At 35.0% G+C, this 20,527-nt stretch overlaps 1 protein-coding gene across 2 annotated transcripts in view; it reads right to left on the reverse strand.

Moving 5' to 3' along the window:
• The window catches only part of LOC306853048 (ecto-NOX disulfide-thiol exchanger 2-like), a 224,110-nt gene extending 208,939 nt beyond the window's left edge, over nt 1–15,171 (reverse strand). For both annotated transcript variants that reach the window (XR_013782697.1, XM_079390213.1), the window contains exon 1: nt 14,934–15,171. The gene's annotated coding sequence lies outside the window, so the exon portion shown is untranslated. The remainder of the gene's footprint in view (nt 1–14,933) is intronic.
• Between the last annotated feature and the right edge of the window lie 5,356 nt (nt 15,172–20,527).

A 20,527-nucleotide genomic window follows, 5' to 3' on the forward strand; every position in this document is an offset into this window, starting at 1 on the left:
ATTTGCCGTTCAGGGCTTGCAAAATGGCTAGCGCGACGTCCCGGGGCTATTGTGTTTCCAGTCGGGCTACCAAAATGTATCACCACCCTGCCCGACGGGCTACCTTAAATACAGGCCAGGGAGTTTTTAAGGCCTTAAAAAGTTTTAAATACGTTAAATGGTATAAGAAAAGTCTTAATTGTAATTTCAAGAGGTCTTACAGTTGTGGGTGGAAAGGCAAGAATCGCGATGCGGCTGGATTAAACTTCAAAAGGCAATTATGTCATTGAATAAATATGAGCGCTGCACGTTTTAAAGTCAAAACAAGGCACGGATGTCTTTGTGAATATATGTCTGAAGGGAACCGACTGTCCTCAGAAACGTATCGTTGACATTTTCATTTAATCTTGCCTATACCTGATGAAGCAGTGTGGTGCTGCTTAGTTTACAGCCGTCACCGACCGCTTTATTTCAGCTGCTGCTCTTAAAGCGCCACCTCGTGGCAGAGAATGAATTTGCATTTCCAAAAAGCCTGTCTTATGTTTAGATCGACCCATGTTTTGACGCAGCAAACACAGAGTTGTAAATGTGAAAGAAGTTAATGTCCCACATGAACAAATACTATAGTAATTTATAGTAAATAAATGCTATAATGTTTTTGAACCATACTATAGTAAAGTATTTAATTTGTTGTGGTAATTCTATAGTTGCTGTGGTAATATAACAACTATAGCAATATAAACAAATTACTTTACCCAATACTGTACTAAGTATACTACAATACACTAGCATTCTTTAGTTTTTACTACAGTAAACTGTAAAGTATACAGTTTATATGTTCACTATAGTTAATACTACAGTATTCTGCACCATTCATTAAAGTGTTGTAAATACTATAATATATACAGTATAATACACTTTACTATAGCATGCTTCAAAAACACTATAGTATTTTTTAATGTGGGGTGCCTTCTAAAAATCTAAACAATTTAGACAGTAATATTTATGTTTTAAATTAATATAATATGTTTGACTTATCTGTTTTCATAAAAATTATTTAAAGGCTGAAATACCTTTATATAAGATTTTTGTTTTTGTGAAAAGCTGTATCTGAATTGTAAATCATGTCATTTTAAGGCTTAATGTTACCACAGATATTGTCCAACTCCACTCATACGGTGTTCATTTTACTTGTGCCGCTACCCTGTAAAGAGTAAAATAAAACTCTTTCCTTGATATCCGTTGATATTTGTGTATTGAAAAGGTTTTTGCTTGACATTTATGGTCTTTTTTTATTTGGGCTAGTTAAATCAATTTTCGGGCTACCATAATCTGAAGAGTACCTGCCCGAAGGGCTACCAGGGATTTTGAAGTTTTGCGAGCCCTGCCGTTCCTAATAAATAAAACAATGCCTATCTGGAATCCCTCAACCTCACTCTGCTTCTACATTTTCCCCTAGCTGACTTGATCACTAAAACCTGTTGAATGTTCAGATGACTTTTCTGGTTTTCAGTGTGATCTGAATCACTGGAGGCACAAACTGTTCTTCCATCCGACATGTCTAGAGTGATCCGAAAACAACATTCTGATAAGAACACAGCTTTGGAGAAACATGGGAACAAATAAAGGAGGGCAGATTTTTCAATTTTGGATGAACTATTCCTTCAAGAAATAAGGCTCATGATAGAGCACAAACCATGCTAGTCTCAGCCTCAGGCAGTCACTAAACACCTGATGTACACAACCAGCCAAAAGTCTGCTTAAGGTTCTTATTCTCCCAGAGGCCACGTTTATTTGATCATACTTACAGTAAAAGTAGTAATTAGTGAAATAATGCCATTCATTAAAAGAACTGTTTTCTATTTTAAATTATATTTTAAAATATTATTTATTTCTGTGATCAAAGCTGTATTTTCAGCATCATTACTCCAGTCTTCAGTGGCACATGATCTTCAGAAATCATCCCATTGTTGTATACAAATATAAAAAAGGTTTAAATTTACCATAAAGAAAATGTACTTTTATACAAATAAATATTTTACAAAATATTTTGTAATCTAAAACTGCTATAAAATCAAAGCCATACGTCTAAATGAGTTATTTTCCAAATTAATAATTTATAATGCATTTTTATTCAAAATAAAATTTACCGACCTATTTGGAAAAACGCTATTTTTTATGTAATGCCTTTCATAGGAAATTTCATAGGAACCTTAATTGTTTTGATATCAGTTTCATATTTGAAGTTAATATCAAACAATTAAGATTCCTATGACATTTCCTATGAAAGGCATTACATAAAAAATAGCATTTTTAAATGCATTTTTCTGTAACAAATTTATGAATTTTGATCACAATATTACTTCTATCACCAAATATGGAATGTTAAGACCAATGATATGTATTTTGTCAAGATTATAAAATATTGTAGTAAATTTTGTAACATGACACTTGACACCGCCCACCAGGGGGAGGAGCCTGCTAAAAGATTTTATTTTATAGCAATGCAATGTTTGATTTCAAAATGATTTTCACAGCATGAATTCTTCAAATGATATCTAATCTTCAATGATTGCTAAAATATGTGATACAGAGGGAAAAAAAAAATAGCGTCAATCAATCTGGATAATTCACATCCTGAAGCACGTCAAACAATTCAAGTTATCAAAATATTAATTTCCAAGTATGAAGATATAGGCCTGTGATTCAAATGACATTGTTAAAAATAGCAAAGGCACCCACACGTCGCATCTGTGTATCTGTGTGAACTTCTCCTTCAGGGTTTGAAAGAATGAGTCTTTTAATATTGCTATATTTATATCTCTCTAGGGATCGACAACAGTCACTTTCCTCATTCCCATTTCATGCAAAAGAAAAGTTTACCCATGTTCAAGACGATCTGAAAGAAGAGCGGCATACAGACTGGAGCTTGACGCTGAACGAGAACGAGAGCAATTAAAGCACAATGCAGGATAAATGTCTTTATCTGCACACCAACATATTTCCACAGCGCCAATGCAAACAAATCAGCACGACGGTATGCAAAGACGTCTGCATCGTTGAAGAGATTTATGCAGATTGCCATGTCATGCACACAAAGCTTATTATTTCTGTGAAACTGCACCTTGAAAAAACCCCACAATATTTCATCTTATCAAGCATGAACTTTGTGACTTATGAAATTTTAGATAGATGTCCGAATGACTGTGAGATAAATTGCACGATTCAATTTCGGCTGAGGATGAACTCTAATGAATTTCGTGGAGTGAATATAATGGCGCTACCTGACCGCTCCGGTTTCCAGGTGCCGCGGCTTAAAGACCAGTGGGAGAGTCATCGCTCTGTTGCTCAATCACGCCGCCTCTGCAATAAACAGTGGGAGGCCAATTAGAGCATGGAGCTCTCGCTTGAGATGACAGGAGGTGATTCTCTGAGACCCCGATGAGGATTATTGCGGCTGAATGGCTATAATGCATAAATTATCAAGCTCTCAAACACAACTCTTCAGGGAAAAGAGATCCCCTCACGGCCAATATACGTGTTGATGAGCTGCAGTGTCCAAACAATGAACCTGGCTCCTATAAAAATATCATTATTAGTGCCGGCTAAAACAAGCGTCGCTTTCACAAGTGTATTGCTCATACCAAGGGTCAAAAGAACCATAAAAAAAATGCCTACTCTAAGTGTGTATTCAAAAACACACTTAAAGGAATAGTTCACCCAAAGCTGAAATTTGACTCATCCTCTGGCCATTCGAGATATAGATGAGTTTGTTACTTTATCAAAACAGAAAAATTGAGAAATGTAGCATGATCACTTGCTCACCAGTGGATCCTCTTGCTCACCAGTGAATGGGTGCCGTCAGAATGAGAGTCGAAACAGCTGATAAAAACATCACAATAATCCACACCACTCCAGTCCATCAGTTAACATCTGGAGAAGAGAAAAGTGGCTTGTTTGCATGTATTCCGACTAAAATATTATGGATAGAGGACTTGTATGTTAGTCGGAATACATGCAAACACGCCACTTTTCACTTCTCAAGATGTTAACTGATGGACTGGAGTGGTGTGGATTATTGTGATGTTTTTATCAGCTGTTTCGACTCTCATTCTGACGGCACCCATTCACTGCAGAGCATCCATTGCTCCAAATCTGATGAAGAAACAAACCCATCTACATCTTGGATGGCCTGAGAATGAGTAAATAACTATTTGATATTTATAAATGAATTCACAATATTTGAAAATAAAAATAATAACTATTTCTGAGAATGATTTAAACATTTAAAAAAGTATAAAAGAAAAGCGGGTGTCATTTACTAGAGTCATTCAATTGGAACTTTTCTTGAAAATCGTATAAAAACATATGAAACGAACATGAATACAAAGAGTACGTTTATAAAAGGCAAAGCCTGTTCTGATGGGCAGATGAAGACTACCAAACAGCCTTATTGATCGGTGACGCTGACATCAATTCCCATCTACATCTCTCTTATTTTCTAACTGCCCTTGAGGGTCAACAATCTATTGTGATGAGAGACACTACTGGCCGTTCCAGAAGATGAACAAATAAAACACCAGCCGAGACAGAAAATAAATGTCTGCCAAATGGGGCTATTGTTTCAAACATTATAACGGCGTCCGCAAAGGACAGCATGTGTGGCCCAAGGCTTTCAAAACACGTTCCACTGAGGTCAGGGTGTGATGTTTTCTCCTGTCAGGCACGTCAACAACAGTGAAAGCAGGGAAAAGCAATATCACAGCAACTCAACACCAGCCCCAAGCACTAAAAACCCACGAAAAACTCTGAAGGCTGAGAATGAGGAAATAAATGTGCTAAATATAATTAAAACACGTTAATTGGGAACTGCGTTTGTTCTATTATTTCCCTATAAGATATAGCAGTAACATTTATTAAGGGAAGCATCACTGTTAGCACTGCTTATAAGGGTTAGGGATTTGAACAACCTCTAACCCTATTCAATTTTGGCATGTAACTCATCTTGCACAAACATAAATGATATCTTGAATCAAGCAGCTTGTTGAGGAGAGATGTGCTATTATTGTAATAAGTGATCTGACTAAAGGAATAGTTCATCCACACATTAAATAATTTGATCTCATGGCCCTCAGGAGTTTGTTTCTTTATCAGATTTGGACAAATGTAGCATTGCATCACTTGCTCACCAATGGATGCTCTGCAGTGAATGGGTGCCGTCAGGATGAGAGTCCAGTCAGCAGATAAAAAAAATAAAAAATATATCACAATAATCCTCAAGTTTCAATTAACATCTTGAAAAACCAAATTCTTGATAAAAAACTTTTTTTTAAGAAACATATCTAGAATTAATGCATTTTAACTTTCAACTGATAATTCTGGCCAAAATATGAGTCTGTAATCCATAATAATGCTTCCTCCAGTGAAAAAGTCCATCTCCTGTTGTCTCTCACATCAAAATCCAGCCACATATTTGTTTAGAGCTGTTTTGGCTTGTAAACGGAGCTTGATCTGTTTTTCTGATTTCTCTCCTGATTCAGACCAGATGACTTTTCACCGAAGGAAGTGTTATTATGGACTTCATAAGGCATTCAGGCAGAAACAACTGAATTTAAAAACATCTTAATTATAGATTTGTGTCTTACAAACAGCTTTTCACTTCTCCAGATGTTAACTGATGGACTGGAGTGGTGTGGATTATTGTGATGTTTTTATCAGCTGTTTGGACTCTCATTCTGACGGCACCCATTCACTGCAGAGCATCCATTAGTGAAGGAATAACATTTCTCCAAATCTGATGAAGAGTCTCATCTATATCTTGGATGGTCTGAGGGTGAGTAAATTTTCATTTTTGGGTGAAATATACCTTTTTATATTCCAGATTGTTGCCTGCTGGATGTTAAAATGGACTAAACATTTTGAAATTTAAATTAAAGGATGAACACAAAATGTATTGAGACAGATTTGTACGTTCCAAATGCATATCAAAATATTCGTATCCTTATCAGTAGCAGACACCACTGAAAAAAAAAATCCCCACTTAGGCTGAGCCATGCTGTCCTCTTCCTCCAACAACACTTAAAAGATCAACAGTTTATATTCAAAATAGTGCACGTCTCAAACTAGTGGAAGAACCCCTCTCATGGCACTGCTTTCATATGGATGAGATTTAGACATCTGAAATCCCTCAGCTCTGACACTCACTGGATGTAATGGAAGTGATGTTGAAACCATCATGGGAGGAAAATGCAGCTTTAAAAAGAGGACAGGTCTGCGGGGGAAATACTCCTTAAAGTCTACCAACCACATATGTTCAACGTGCCCACATGAAATGTGTCCAAGTCTGCAGTAAGGACCCTCATCACATTATTCCACCCACCGATTTGATTTTTTTGGTCTGCTTGGACAGTCGTACTCTCAAACTAAGGCCAGATACACTCTGTGCAAGCATACGAATGCAAATGCTTGGCCAACGCATTCACAAGTGCCATCTTGTCGTAAATCGTATTTTAAATGTGATTATGATTTCTGCTCTGCACGATTAATTAAGCATATTTGCCCGCTGGTTATTTATAAAAAAAGAAATTCATTTTCATGTGGCATTGTCATTATCTTGCATTGGTTTTATCACATTTTGCAAATGTATACAATTCAAAATGAGTTGCATATTATTAAACTGCCACTATCCTCTTTTAGACAGTAGGGTCATTCTGTCTCAAATCAACCAAGTTTCAGAAACTTCCCAGGTCAAATTTCTGATTTTGTTAAAAAATTTTCTGAAGAAAGATAAACATGCATAGTGATGAAAGCCAAAATATTAAATGTCATGGATGTATATTCACTGAGTTATCCCCTATTTTGCAGTGGAGTGTCAAAACTTTTCACCTGAGATTCAGAGCCAAATTACAGGATGCTAAAAATCCCTTCAGAAAGATGGCGGCATTATTATATTATTTTTACACAGAGATTGATAGGTCTAGTATACTAGTAAAATCTGTTGAATTTAGCAATCTTTGTGGCATCATATGCCAATGGTGACCATTCAAAAATGTGAAAGAGCCCTTATATGCTTCCAGATACATTTATTTATTCCTCAGACATTCCCCTTTAAAAACAATAAGTATCAGGTGTATACAAAGTGGCCAACCTTTTGGTTTAGACCACTGAATATGGAGCCAATCTGGACATGGAGGTGCATTGAGATCCCCCTATCTCTGGGATTGAACCATCTGGGGCCTTAAAAATAAAGATGCGGAAAGAGAAGTTTGTTAAGACCCTAAATCTAATAGGCCATTAAGATATCTTTAATACTTCTTGAGTTGCAGGCATGCAAACTTTGGAGAACTAACTTAAAGAGATTTTATTCCCCAAATTTGAATGGTCACATCGCCATATATTGCAACAAACAAAGTCAACAGATTTCACTAAAAGACCAACCAATCTGGTTGAGTTGAAATATACTCTCAGCTATATCTTAGAATAGGAGATGAAGTCTATCCAACCGGTAACAATGCAAGATCACAGGCATCAGACTCACTTTCTTGCACGGCCATTATTTGAAGCTTTCATCAGGGAACAGCACTTCCAACGACAGGCACCTGATCTTGTCAATTTTTCAGTTACCTTTTCATAATTTCTGCAGTCTTCTTATGGATTTGCACTTTAATTGGCAGACAATTGTGACAAAAAAGAACCACTTCTAGTCTCACTTTAAAAATGCGTAATATCTAGTTTCTCTCTAAATGAAGCCGTACTATGATATTCCAGCTCACAGCTGGGATAAATCCTTCAAAATGCAACACTGCACAGCTCAGTTGATTTGTTTAAGTAGTCTTGATTACACATAGACTCCATGCATAATTGAATCACACCAGCAGCATAAATCCTCAACAGTCCGGAATAAAACTGTAATGTTTCAATGTTTCCGACCGCAATTAGGAATCCCCACTTGAAAACACAAATGCATGAACTGAGTGAGTCTTGACAACAACTCAACATCTGCGAGGCCTACTATTTCACAAATGTTAGAAATACCAGCCAAGTAATTCCTTTAAGCAATCAAAAAAGGTCAATCCGGGATCAAGCCAAAACAAGCAGAGTAGCAGCTGAATGTCCGTAGATTGATTGTGTTTAATGATTCAGAGCGTTTCCGCTGCAGTCTGCTCATAAATGTCTCGTCTTAAAGAGATATTTGCACAAGTTTTACTGTCATTTCAGTAAAATCTCTGTTTCATTAATATTCCCAGTCGCCTGACTGACATTTACATTGCAGCACTACAAAAGATCTTACATTGTCGTTTTAAAGTCAAATCTACTCTACAACATTTCAATATGTCAAAGGACACTTATGATTTTCATTCTCGTCTTTAGCAGCAGAACCAGCAATGGAGAATTTCAGGACATTTCCAGGTTATATTTCACCACCAAATCAAAAAACAATTATATTTGTTTGCCTCAAAAAAGCATTATTTTTTTATAATAAATTTTTTTTTTATTTTTCTATTTTGCTTTTACTTTTAAATGTGACATACCTTGTCTATCGTTTAGTTCAATTAAATCGTGACCTTGAAATGCTGCGATCTGATTGGCTGAGCACTAGGGGTATGTGATATTTATATTATATCTCAATATATTTTGTGATTTTATTTTCAATAATGATAAACAATATTTTGTGTGGTTTTGGCTGATTTAGGAATAAAGAAATATCACACTAAAACCATCAGTAGGTGGCGGCACGTTCCTGTTCCTTGCGCTGATTCATTCAGAAACGAATCAAGAGACTCTTTATGAATGGATCATTGATTCATTCAAAAACAGATTCATTCAGGAACGTGTTGCTCTGAGATGCACAAATGTTCTTCTCTGGCTTTGTTTGGAACCAATATTGTCTAAAATGTAACTGTTAACTTCGTTTTTTTTTTTTTTTTTAACTGTTCTATGAAGTCAATATTTCATTCGCGATAAATATCAGAAGCATATTAGAGGCTGGTTCAAAAAAGAAAAAGAAGAAAAAGTTGTCTTGCAGTACCTTTTTTCCCCTTTCTCTTTTACATGCACTTGACAGACGTCTTTGACCATTGTGCTATATTTCTGGTTTTTAAGCATCTCTTGCAGGACGGGCACATTTTTAAGACATTGTCAAGTTAAAAAAAAATTCAGCTTTTAAAAATGCACCTCAGACTGTGTCCTATTTATGTCTTGTTAGAGCAACATCACACTCATAATCAAGCTGAACATCAGCATGGCTGTGATTAAGCCTAAGAAATAATCAGATGAATCCAAATTAAAGCATTTGACAGCATTTTATGAATTCATCACTGCAGCTGTCAGCAGAAAACCAAACTTCATCAATTAAAAGAAGTAAAGCAGGCCCACTGAACAGTTACTTACTTTTTGAAATGTCAGTTGCTTTTTTTGTGTATGCTTTATTTGTGTTGCTCAGCAGCAGGTCAGTGTTCACGTCTTCTCTCCATCTGACAATTATTTTCAGACGCTTCAAAGTTTCAGGCATGCAAGCTGTTTTAAGACTTGCTGTTCTTGAGTTTCTGTAACTACCTACATTCGATATTTGCTCCAATATTTCCATTCAGCTTCAGAAGAGCGTTTCTGGACTATAGTTTTAGTTTATGTAACACAAAATTTAGGTTTCTGTCTGTGATTTACTCTTGTAAACACATTTGGTTGTTAGTCAAACTTTGTCATTTTTTTTTTATAACCAAATGCCGCTTTCTTCAATATTTTTTTATTTTATTTAATAAATTAAAATGAAACAAATGGATTTATCTATATGTTCAAACGCTTTTGGGGTGCACTATATTGAACTTATCTGAATTCAAATAAATGTTATACGACTAAATCCAGCAACCTCACCTCAAAATCATTAATTATCCAAAAATATCATAATTTTGTTCAAAATCAAAACTATTTTTTGCAATCTAAATAAATGATAAATGCATGCTTTCATGCCGCTATCAAGGCCCCGAAAATATACCATCCAGCAATCAAGTCTATTCTGTCTTAAAATGTTAAATTAAGCTGTTATAAATGGTTCCCCATGTAAGAGCTTCTTCAATGAAATGAGAAACAGATAATTTTTTGTCAGTGACAGGAAGCTTTTAGTATTAAACACATACACCTTCCACTCAATGACCAGCCATGGTTCATTGATTACCTTATCAGAGGAATGTCAAAAGAGAAACGCTCGCTCATTTCTATTTCTATGCGGAGAGATAGAGAGAGAGAGAGGGGAGCGAGTTTTGTGACAGTGCATTTCTGCTTGAAAGAATATTCAAATGACACCAGCTATCTCTCAACGACAACGAAATACAACAAAGCAACAAAACAAACAGAAAAGCCACATGAGTGCTCATGGACGCTCTGCCCTTAACTAACCAGAGCATCCTTCATGCTCCAACCTTTGAGCTGTGTGAACGTCCTTCATTTAGAGACGGGTATGTGTGCGTTTAGTGCGTTATGATGAGAAATGCCTCTTTATTTCGATCTAGATTGAAAGAGCAAAAAATACTGGATTCTGTGGCGCTCTTACAGACCGGTTTCAGTCATTGCACTGAGCCATATATATTGAGCGTAAACACTTTAATAGTTCTTCTAAGCTGGTAAATGTGAATTAAATCCCTCTCGCCGTTAAACATCTCTTTGAATGCTATAAGGCGGGATAAAATGATACACAAAGATACATTTAAATACTGCAGTAATTTCCTCTCGAACAGCCGAATATCAAACAAGCGTAAGGAAATAAACACATTCACCGCTGATCCCCTATTTCCTTTAGTCAAAGACTACGCAGGACCTAAGCCAGGATTTAATCTAAGTCCTCGCTGCACAGAGTGTTAAGAGCAGCAAATTGAGCTCCACGAGAACAGACTACAGCGCTTCGCTTTCAAAGCATCAGCCGGAGGAATACAATGCCTTCAACAGCACTGATAAACCTTATATGAAGTGAAGGCAGAGAGGCTTAGTGCTTTTGTGGAAGGTCACAAAGCCATCTCAGACCAGGAGAAACACAACATGAAGGGCTAAAGAGATGCTGGGATAAAACAGAAAGACAGACGCTGGAATGAAACGAAAGCATCTCACAAATAATAGTGCATGAAACTCAAAAAGAGCTGTCCATATTACTTGTGCACTAGAATTTAAGTCTTTAGAATTCATGCGATTATGTGAGAAATGGACCCAAATTATGTCAGTATTATTTACTGATCATTTCCCCCTTCGGTAAACCGGATAACCAGTCTGACAGGCAAACTGGCAAATTCAAAAGGTTGTTTTGTGAACAGAATCAACTAATTCAATGAAAATATTTAAATGATTCTTAAATCAGACTTCACTTATTCTGTCATAAATGTGCCGTGGAGAACCAAGGTGGTTATGAATTATTAATGGTGCACTGTAAATTCACCAAAAAATATTCATCTGAAACCAAAAACAGTCACAATAATTACACAACAGAAAAAAAAACTAAAGGAAATTCATAGATGTTTTTTATGAATTCAGTTAATTACAGATGCTTTTGAGTATTATTTAAATTTAATTTAGTCCAGAAACAATTAAAATGACAAACAAAAAAATGGTTAAAGAAAATACAGAATTTATGAAAAAATAAAACATTTAATACAAACTACATTAACAAATTGATTTTAATACATTTAATAAAACTTTTAAATTGCATGAGTTTAATGATTAATTAGACATGATTTTTGATTAACAAAAGTGAATTTAACCACTAAAACAGTACAAAAAAGTTAAAATTGAAAGAAAAAAATTGGAAAAAATAAAAAAAATTAAACTGATTTCAAAGGGCCCTAAAATATATGCTGCACCCTTTCCACTCAATAACACCATAAACAGCCTTAAGAAAATATCAGTTAGGAAAGCATCTGATAAGAATATTTAACAATACATATATATAGTTTGTGTGTATAACTGTTCTCTCTAAATATATATGTTTTTTTAAATGACATTTTTGCAATATACTGATTTTCTTCCAGTATTGCAATATATTGTATCATAACTCTGTATTGTGTTACACATTGTACTGCAAGATTCTTGGAAATACACCGCTGTAGCCAAAACTGAAAATTTATTTTTCTTTCATTGACGAAACAGGGACTTTTAATGAATACATAGAATTTATTATTTATTAATATTTAATAATTTTAAAGTGTCAACATTTCATGCACACTATATGGATGGATACACTAGACAAATATGTCAGCTATGTGGACACTTCATCATAACCAAACCTACTAAAGTATCAATATCAAAAAGTGTTCGGTTAAGATATCAGTCACAAAATTGAATACGGCTGGTTGAATTTATCACCTGAAACCACAACTCCCTCAACAGCATACAAGCTCAATTACACAAATTTAATTACCATTTTTATGTGTGTTTCAGTTTCCGGCTAAATGAAGTGTAAACAAATCACTTTGGTGCATCACTATGAATTCTGATTTAATTTTTAGTCTGTTTATCAAATTACCGTATGACATTAGAAGACTTTGAACATAATGCACAAAACGATATGGAGCATTTTACTTTTGTGGTGCTTTTGTAAAAAAACATGACAAGCTCTAGTCCTCATCGCTGTAACTGCATGCTTGAAAAGGCACAACAACATTTCTAAGAGATGATTAAAGAAGTTTGCATTTTTGGCAGAAAGTGAAGTGACTGGATGAAAGAATGACAGAAGTGTAAAACGCACTGCTTTCGATCGATACTGTTCTGCAACAGAGAGCTGGCATTCAATAAAACAGCTGTGGTTTGCACAATATTACAATTACCTCTCTGCTTCCCACTGAGCAGAGTCTAAACAACCCAAACTTTGATAAGTTCACACAAGAAACTGGCCGTTCATCGTCTTATTGAAACTGAGGCCTATAACTGTCATGCACTGATACCCGCTGATGGTTGTGCATTTCTCTTGTGTTGCTAGGATACAAAGTTTTTCATGTGAATCATACAGACGTGTTATTGCTGCAGTCCTGTCACTCACTCGTTTTGCGTCATTTCACGCGCTCCGCGCTCCAGAAACACTGAACACCTACAGTGCACAGAGGACAACAACGAGATAGGGAGTGATTCAATCAATGCGCCACCTAGAGCCCATTTCTACCAGCACACCTGGCGTGAATATTAAGATGATCATAAAGCATATTTAACAACAGTTTAAATGCATCACGTCGCTTCACTGTGAACATTTACCCAAATATCTTAGCGCTTAACTGTCGGCAGTCATAGCCCACAATTCAACTAATTATTTATAATTACTTTCTAATAATCAGGTTGACAGTCAACAAGCACTAAGACTAAATTAATCAAAGCAAATATAACAAATATGAGGCGAGACTGAAACTGTCAAACGTAATACAGTATTTGTGCTATAATATTTCAGCTTAGGTTAAACTGATCAAGAAAAGAAAAAATGACACTGATATGAAATCTGGACATTTCAGTAGTAAGAAAATTCTCCATTAAATCATTTCTATGTGTATGTATGTATATGTGTGTGTGTGTGTGTGTGTATATATATATATATATATATATATATATATATATATATCAATAATAACTGTAATCAATAAGGATGTCTTATTACATTTCACTGCTGGTTATACTCTGTATAATTGTGTATGTGACGAATAATGTGTAATAATGTAATATGTGAAAATCTTGAATCTTCTATTGTAATTGCATGCGTGCAAGTTCAGTTCATTTTGTCATGATTCAACTAAACAAAGTCATGTATATTAAATACAGAGCAATTATGGTTACCAGTTATATGTGACCCTGGAGCACAAAAGCAGTCTTAAGTCTCTGGGGTATATTTGTAGCAATATCCAAAAATACATTGTATGGGTCAAAATTATACATTTTTCTTTTATGCCAAAAAATCATTAGGATATTAAGTAAAGATCATGTTCCATGAAGATATTTTGTAAATATCCTACCATAAATATCAAAACTTCATTTTTGATTAGTAATATGCATTGCTAAGAACTTAATTTGAACAACTTTAAAGGTGATTTTCTCAATATTTAGAATTTTTTGCTCCCTCAGATTCCAGATTTTCAAATCTGGAAATATCGTCCAATCCTAACAAACCATACATCAATGGAAAGATTATTATTTAGATGATGTATAAATCTCAATTTCGAAAAATTGACCCTTATGACTGGTTTTGTGGTCCACATATGCTAATAATTACCAAAGATATACTAATATATCTCTTAGCCACAAAAGTGTGTGGACGTTTTAATAAAAACAATGCATATTCCGCGTGCTAATAAAATTGCACTACGATGCTTCTCAGCGCATCGCGAATCAAACACCTGTCTCAGTTACTGAACGAATCATTCGAGAACGAATCGTTCAGAGCGTTTAAACCAGTTCATTAAAAGATTCGATTCTAAAGAACGAATCGTTTCACGAATCATATGCTCATGGGGACTGCTGTGACGTAACAGAGGGGAGGTGTACAACTGTTTAGCTTGACACAGTGTTATCATTTAAGGTAACCATAGTTTATAACCAATTTCTACAATTATTGTTCTTTCCTAAAACGTTAATGAACATGATATTCATTTCCGCCTTTATTTTTTTAGTAACAGAGGCTAATAACTTGAAGTTGCCATAGTTTTTATTATAAATGTAGCACTTATAAGTAGCATTTTGTAGTTGAATAATGATTTATGTAAGAGAACATGCCCAGAAACATTAAGACGCTGTCCATTACTTACAGAAGAGAATAATAGATTCCGTACACCTTGCATTCGCTTTATTAAATATGACAAGAAGAGACATGTTAAAGTGTTTAAAAGCGCAGTGCAGCGTGCTCTGGAACATGAAATAACACGGAAAAGCATAAACTTAGGCTTCAGTGCTGCAATGCATAAGAACGATTTCCCTGTGTATAAGTTGATAGGAGCGCTCACCTCAGATGAAGAGCGAGGAAGTGTCCAAGCCCACCGCCGCGAACATAAACACTCCAGAGCCGGCGACAGTCTCCGGTGCTCGGCTGCTGCGCTGCGCTGGGCTCGTCTCGCTGGACGGTGATGTTCCAGCGCGTGCAGCACTGCTGGAGATCGGCTGGGCTCCAGCGGGTGACTAGAAGAGCCAGGGAGCAGTATCGCTGCTGTCAGAGCGGAGGTAAACACGAGGCATTATGGGAATCTGGAGGAGCAACGTGCTGTATTCACACGGGGAAGCACAGCGACATCTAGGGTGCAACAATGTTTCAAATGCACACAAACAAGAAGCATGACACTAGTGTTTTTATTTGGGCATGCATGCTACTGTGGTAATAATACCATGGCATTCTATTAAATATTTTAGAGGACTTTAAAGGATTATGCGTGTGTTATGGAATTCTGACGGATCACAAAAAGAAAATGCACATTTGAAAAAACAAACAAAATCAAAATAGCATAGATTAAAAAAACAAAACAAAAAACAAATTAAGTTCAAAATAAGACTACATGGAAAAACTTGAATTAATTAGATGGATTTTCTGCCTGTGATCCACACAGAACCCAATAATGATAATTAGACAAGCATTGAATCAATTTTGTCTTTGTGTGCTCTTTCCTAATGAAACACTTTTGTCCTTGATGAAGGCTTCCTTCGACAAATCACTTTTGAGTTTGATTGATGTAATTAGAGTTCTAATACAGACTATTGTCAGCTGAGCATCCGTGATTTTGTGTAATTATCCATAAATGCATATTAGATTGCAATTATTATCAAAGAACTCTTTAACCTGAAAAAGAAGAAAACTTACATTTAAGGCTTTGTTCTCCAGCAAGAATGTCTGTTCCATTAAATCAAGCTCATGCGATCAAACTAAAACCATAAAAAAGGACACTTTCATTACTTGAAATAAATTAAACACTTATGGAAATAAAATATATCTAAAAAACTGAAACATATTTTATTTCAGCTGGTTGGCAATTGATTTTCATTTACTGTAATTGATGTGATAAAATAACTAACATTTAAATTAAAATGAATAAAAACTATGACATGTATAAGAACAAAAACTAATAGAAATGACAGACACACAACAACATTACTAAAACTTGAACAAAAATTAATTAAAAAATTTAAATTAAAGCTAAAATTAATAATAATAATTTTTAAAAAACTAGAATAGTATCTAAATTAACACTGGTTTCCATCAAGATCACTGAAACAAAAATCAGTTACCTTAAAGAAATAGCTCAGCTAAAAAAATTAATTTGCTTACAATTTACTCACTCTCAGGCCATCCAAGATGGGAACAGATTTGGAAAAATGTGTCATCACAACTTGCTCACCAATGGATCCTCTAGAGTGAATGGGTGCCGTCAGAATGAGAGTCCAAACAGCTGATAAAAACATCACAATAATCCACACCACTCCAGTCCATCAGTTAACATCTGGAGAAGTGAAAAGCTGTGTAAGAAACAAATCTATCATTTTAATTTTTCAGTGTTTCAACTTAAAACTGATGCTTCTGGCAAAAATCCATAATCCATAACGCTTCCTCCAGCAAAAAAGTCCATTCTCGGTTGTCCTCTCACATCAGAATCAACCCCAAAAATAGTTTAGAACTGCTTTGGGTTGTAAACGATGCTTGTGCAAATTTCATTCACAGGAGGAAGCAGTTGGAAAAAATTAAGTTATACATTTTAATTATGAATTTGTTGCTTAAAAACACTTAGCTTTTGGCTTCACAAGTCATTAACTGATGGACTGGATTACTTGTGGATTATTGTGATGTTTTTATCAGCTGTTTGGACTCTCATTCTGACGGCACCCATTCACTGCAGAGCATCCATTGGTGAGCAAGTGATGCAATGCTACATTTCTCCAAATCTGATGAACAAACAAACATCTTGGATGGCCTGAGGGTGAGTGCATTTCAGCAAATATTCATTTTAAGGTGAACTATTCCTTGAACAGACAACATTTTAGTAAGAAGGTACACCTAAGGAAAGTTTCAGATTGTCTTCATAATAAAAGAGAAAAGGTACATTACCTGCAGCAGCAGCACAAAACAATGATTACCTCTTTGGCTATTGGCTATTCTCCTCAGCAGACACAAGCTGTATCTATGTAGTTTCAAAGTGGAAATTAACAAGAGCAAGTTATTATTTTGATGAGAAACATGTTTTTATATATAACATGCATTGATGAATTGTGAACAATAAGACGATGAATGCATATTAGTAAGGTCACTGTTTGATTTCAAGTGACTGTAAATGATCAGCGAGGCATTCTTACATTGGGCAGCACACATAAACACAGCTAATTCTGGTAGGCTTTGCCTCTGTGCAATGTAATTAATCATCGTGAGGTTTTTAACACCATAAACACATTGAATCTAATGTAGCTCTGAAATAGAGCAGAGAACACAAGGCCAACAAGAAAACGCTCTGCACGTCCTGAACAGATCACAGCCCTCATGATTTATTGCTCTCCTGTGTTCTTTATGCCTTTAGTTACTGCAAAAGAGGACATAAATCTCACTGTTTTATTCTTCATCATGAGCTTTTAAGGATGAAAAAAATATTATTTCAAACTTTTTTATACTTTAATGCTCTCTCTTGAACAACGGCTCCCACATCAAAGGTGATAATGTATATACAGTATACTATTACAAGAACAATAGTTTTCTTCTATGAGCAGATATTCTGCAGAACAACCATTTTATGCTTTATGACGTGTCTTTTAACCCGCAACTGAGCTTCTTCTGAGATTTACGGCGTAAAAGCACTTGGCTAGAGAGACAGGCTGAATAAAGCAATGTGGGAAAGGGAAATATGGAAGCACAAAGACTCAATTGTCCTCATTTGTCATACAAAGTCCACAGACAATACTGCACTGGGAGGTTGGACTATTCATGAACACCAAACAATTAATCTTCAAACCGATTCAGATGACTCTGTATCATTAGAAGCATACATACTGGGAACAAATGTATGCATGCATGCGCACTGCATGAATTTGACATTTTATGGCAGCAGAAATAAAAAATAAAAAAAACTTTTTTTTTTTTTTTTTATTAAAATCATCATTAAATCAAAGATGCATTTACTGCTTGAGAAGCAAAGTTGTACAAGGTCTTAAAACTTAAACAGTTTTTTATTGTCTCATTAACAATTACTTTTTCTTTACTCCCACATAAATCTAACAAAATTGTATATAACACACACACACACACACACACTTGAGAAGCAAAGTTGTATAAGATATTAAAATGTTTTTCTTGTCTCATTAACAAATTGCTTTTTTTTTTGTTTCCCAGACATAAATCTAAAAAAATCAAAACAATAAAAATACATCAACAAAACAACTCAAGAAGCACAGCTGTATAATATTAAAAATCGTGATTTTCTTGTTTCATGAACAAAATGTTTCCCCCTAATAAATCTAACAAAAAAGCAAAACATTTTTGTTTTCCCCCAACATAAATCTATCAAAATCAAATCAATCAAAATAAATCAACAAAGTTAAGCAAAACAACTTGATGAGCAAAGTATGTACGATATTAAAATTCATGTTTTGTTGTCCCATTGACAAAATATAGTTTTTCTCCACATAAATCTAACAAAAAAGCTAAATTATCTCAAAGTTGTAAAAGACATTAAATCCATGTTTTTTTCTTGTCCCACTGATAATCTGGTTTTGTTTTTCCTTACATAAGTTTAAATAAAATAAAAACAAACAACCACTTGATAAGCAAAGTTGTAAGACAACAGAGTAAGAACTTATAAGGAGTGTTTAAAACATACGTTCACAGTTCAGTTGAATGATAAAGTTTACCCTCTTTAACTTTATATTGTTATGCTGTTTTGTGTTCATCTGCTTCTCACGTTTCCTTTTTTACTATCACTCTATATACTAATACAATCAGATACAATAATCATTTCTCAAATATGTATTACAGTATACCAGTAAACTGAATATTGACTTCAATGGGATGAGATAACTGGATGCTTTCAGCTGATTTCCTGTTGAACTGTCACCAACTGAACTGCAGCTCAAACTATTTCAAATATAATAACTTAAGCTACAAACTTGATCATAATGCACAATGTTTCCATCTAACGTGTATTTTGAGGTGTGGCTCGTCATATTAATGGACTGTTTTCACCTGAATATGTTCATAGATTTGTGTTGGTTATATTGATATTTTATTGTAAACATAATACTTTATTCCCACTTATTTCAGTTGATGTATTAAATCTAGTGAGCTAAGCCAGTAGTAGTAGCCTACTGACAGTTTCATGTAAACATGGCTGAACACACAAAGCGGAACAGACTCAATTGAGAGTCATTTATGCTGGATCGTGAATCATTTTTTCTGATTTATTTTTAGGCTATTAAACAGTACAGAACATCAAGCCATTACAGCAGTACAGTTATAAAAAAAATCAAAGAAAGACAGAGAAAAAAAAAAAAGAATACACATATAGGCTACAAATCCCTTAAGATATAGATGAATATAGATGATTAACAGAGCTTTGGGTAGTTTCCATACACTTTTTTTCCATACACAGAGAGTTTTAGAGCCAGATATTTGTTAAATGAATTAAGTTATTTCGAGCGGTCAAACAATCCAAAGAAAACATCTTTAAAACAGAAAGAAAAGTCACTTACAATTTGAGATTTTTAGATTACATTAAAGAAACTGAACCCAAATTTCTCTGTGTGCTCATTGCCAAACAAGTGAATGAATCAAAAACAGCAACTCACTTCAATGTCTGGTTTATATTATAAATACATCTTATATAATTAAGCTTTTTGTTAAATTTGGAGTAACTCATCAATCTGTTGCTCTTCAGGAAAGAGCTATGGTTTCCAAAGTCAGACATCACTTAGGTTTTAGTAGAGACACTATGACATGTCCCTACCATATCCAGCAATTACTGAATTGTCCCTAGCAATAATTTTGATAAAAAAAATAAATGTCTGTTGTGTGCTGTTATGTCACCACCAATGCTAAAATCAAACCTACATCCTTGGTATATGATGTTAAAATTAATGTTTATGTTCCATTGACAAAATGTTTTTGTTTTACCCCACACAAATCCAACAACAAAAATTATATACTTTGAAATACATTTCTGCTTCTCAAATGCATGTATTTTACCAGAACACAATACGGGACGATAGAAAATAGATTTTTGCATTGCATGCTCAGAAACATATGGAACACGGTCAGTCGAGTGCAATATCCCAACACATCTCTCATGAAAACATGCAGGGCTGTCGATAAAGATAGGGAAACTTTGTGCTGTTTTCAGGAAGCCAGTGTGGTGGGGGGACAGCCTGAGGTACAAAAGCAGAAAATCACAGACTGAACATCCAGAGGAAGATATGCTGTGTATGTGCTGTGTGTAGGATACAGTTCTTCAAGGGAAAGACTGTGTTTACACCAGAGACCCCTGGCAAACAGGAAGCTGTGTGATGGGTGGGAGTGTTAGTCTGTGCGAGACTGGATACAAGCATCTCTCAATAACTCGTTTTATGAGGTGTAACTCTG

Source organism: Barbus barbus (assembly GCF_936440315.1).
Source record: "Barbus barbus genome assembly, chromosome: 33".
Classification (NCBI taxonomy): Eukaryota; Metazoa; Chordata; class Actinopteri; order Cypriniformes; family Cyprinidae; genus Barbus; species Barbus barbus.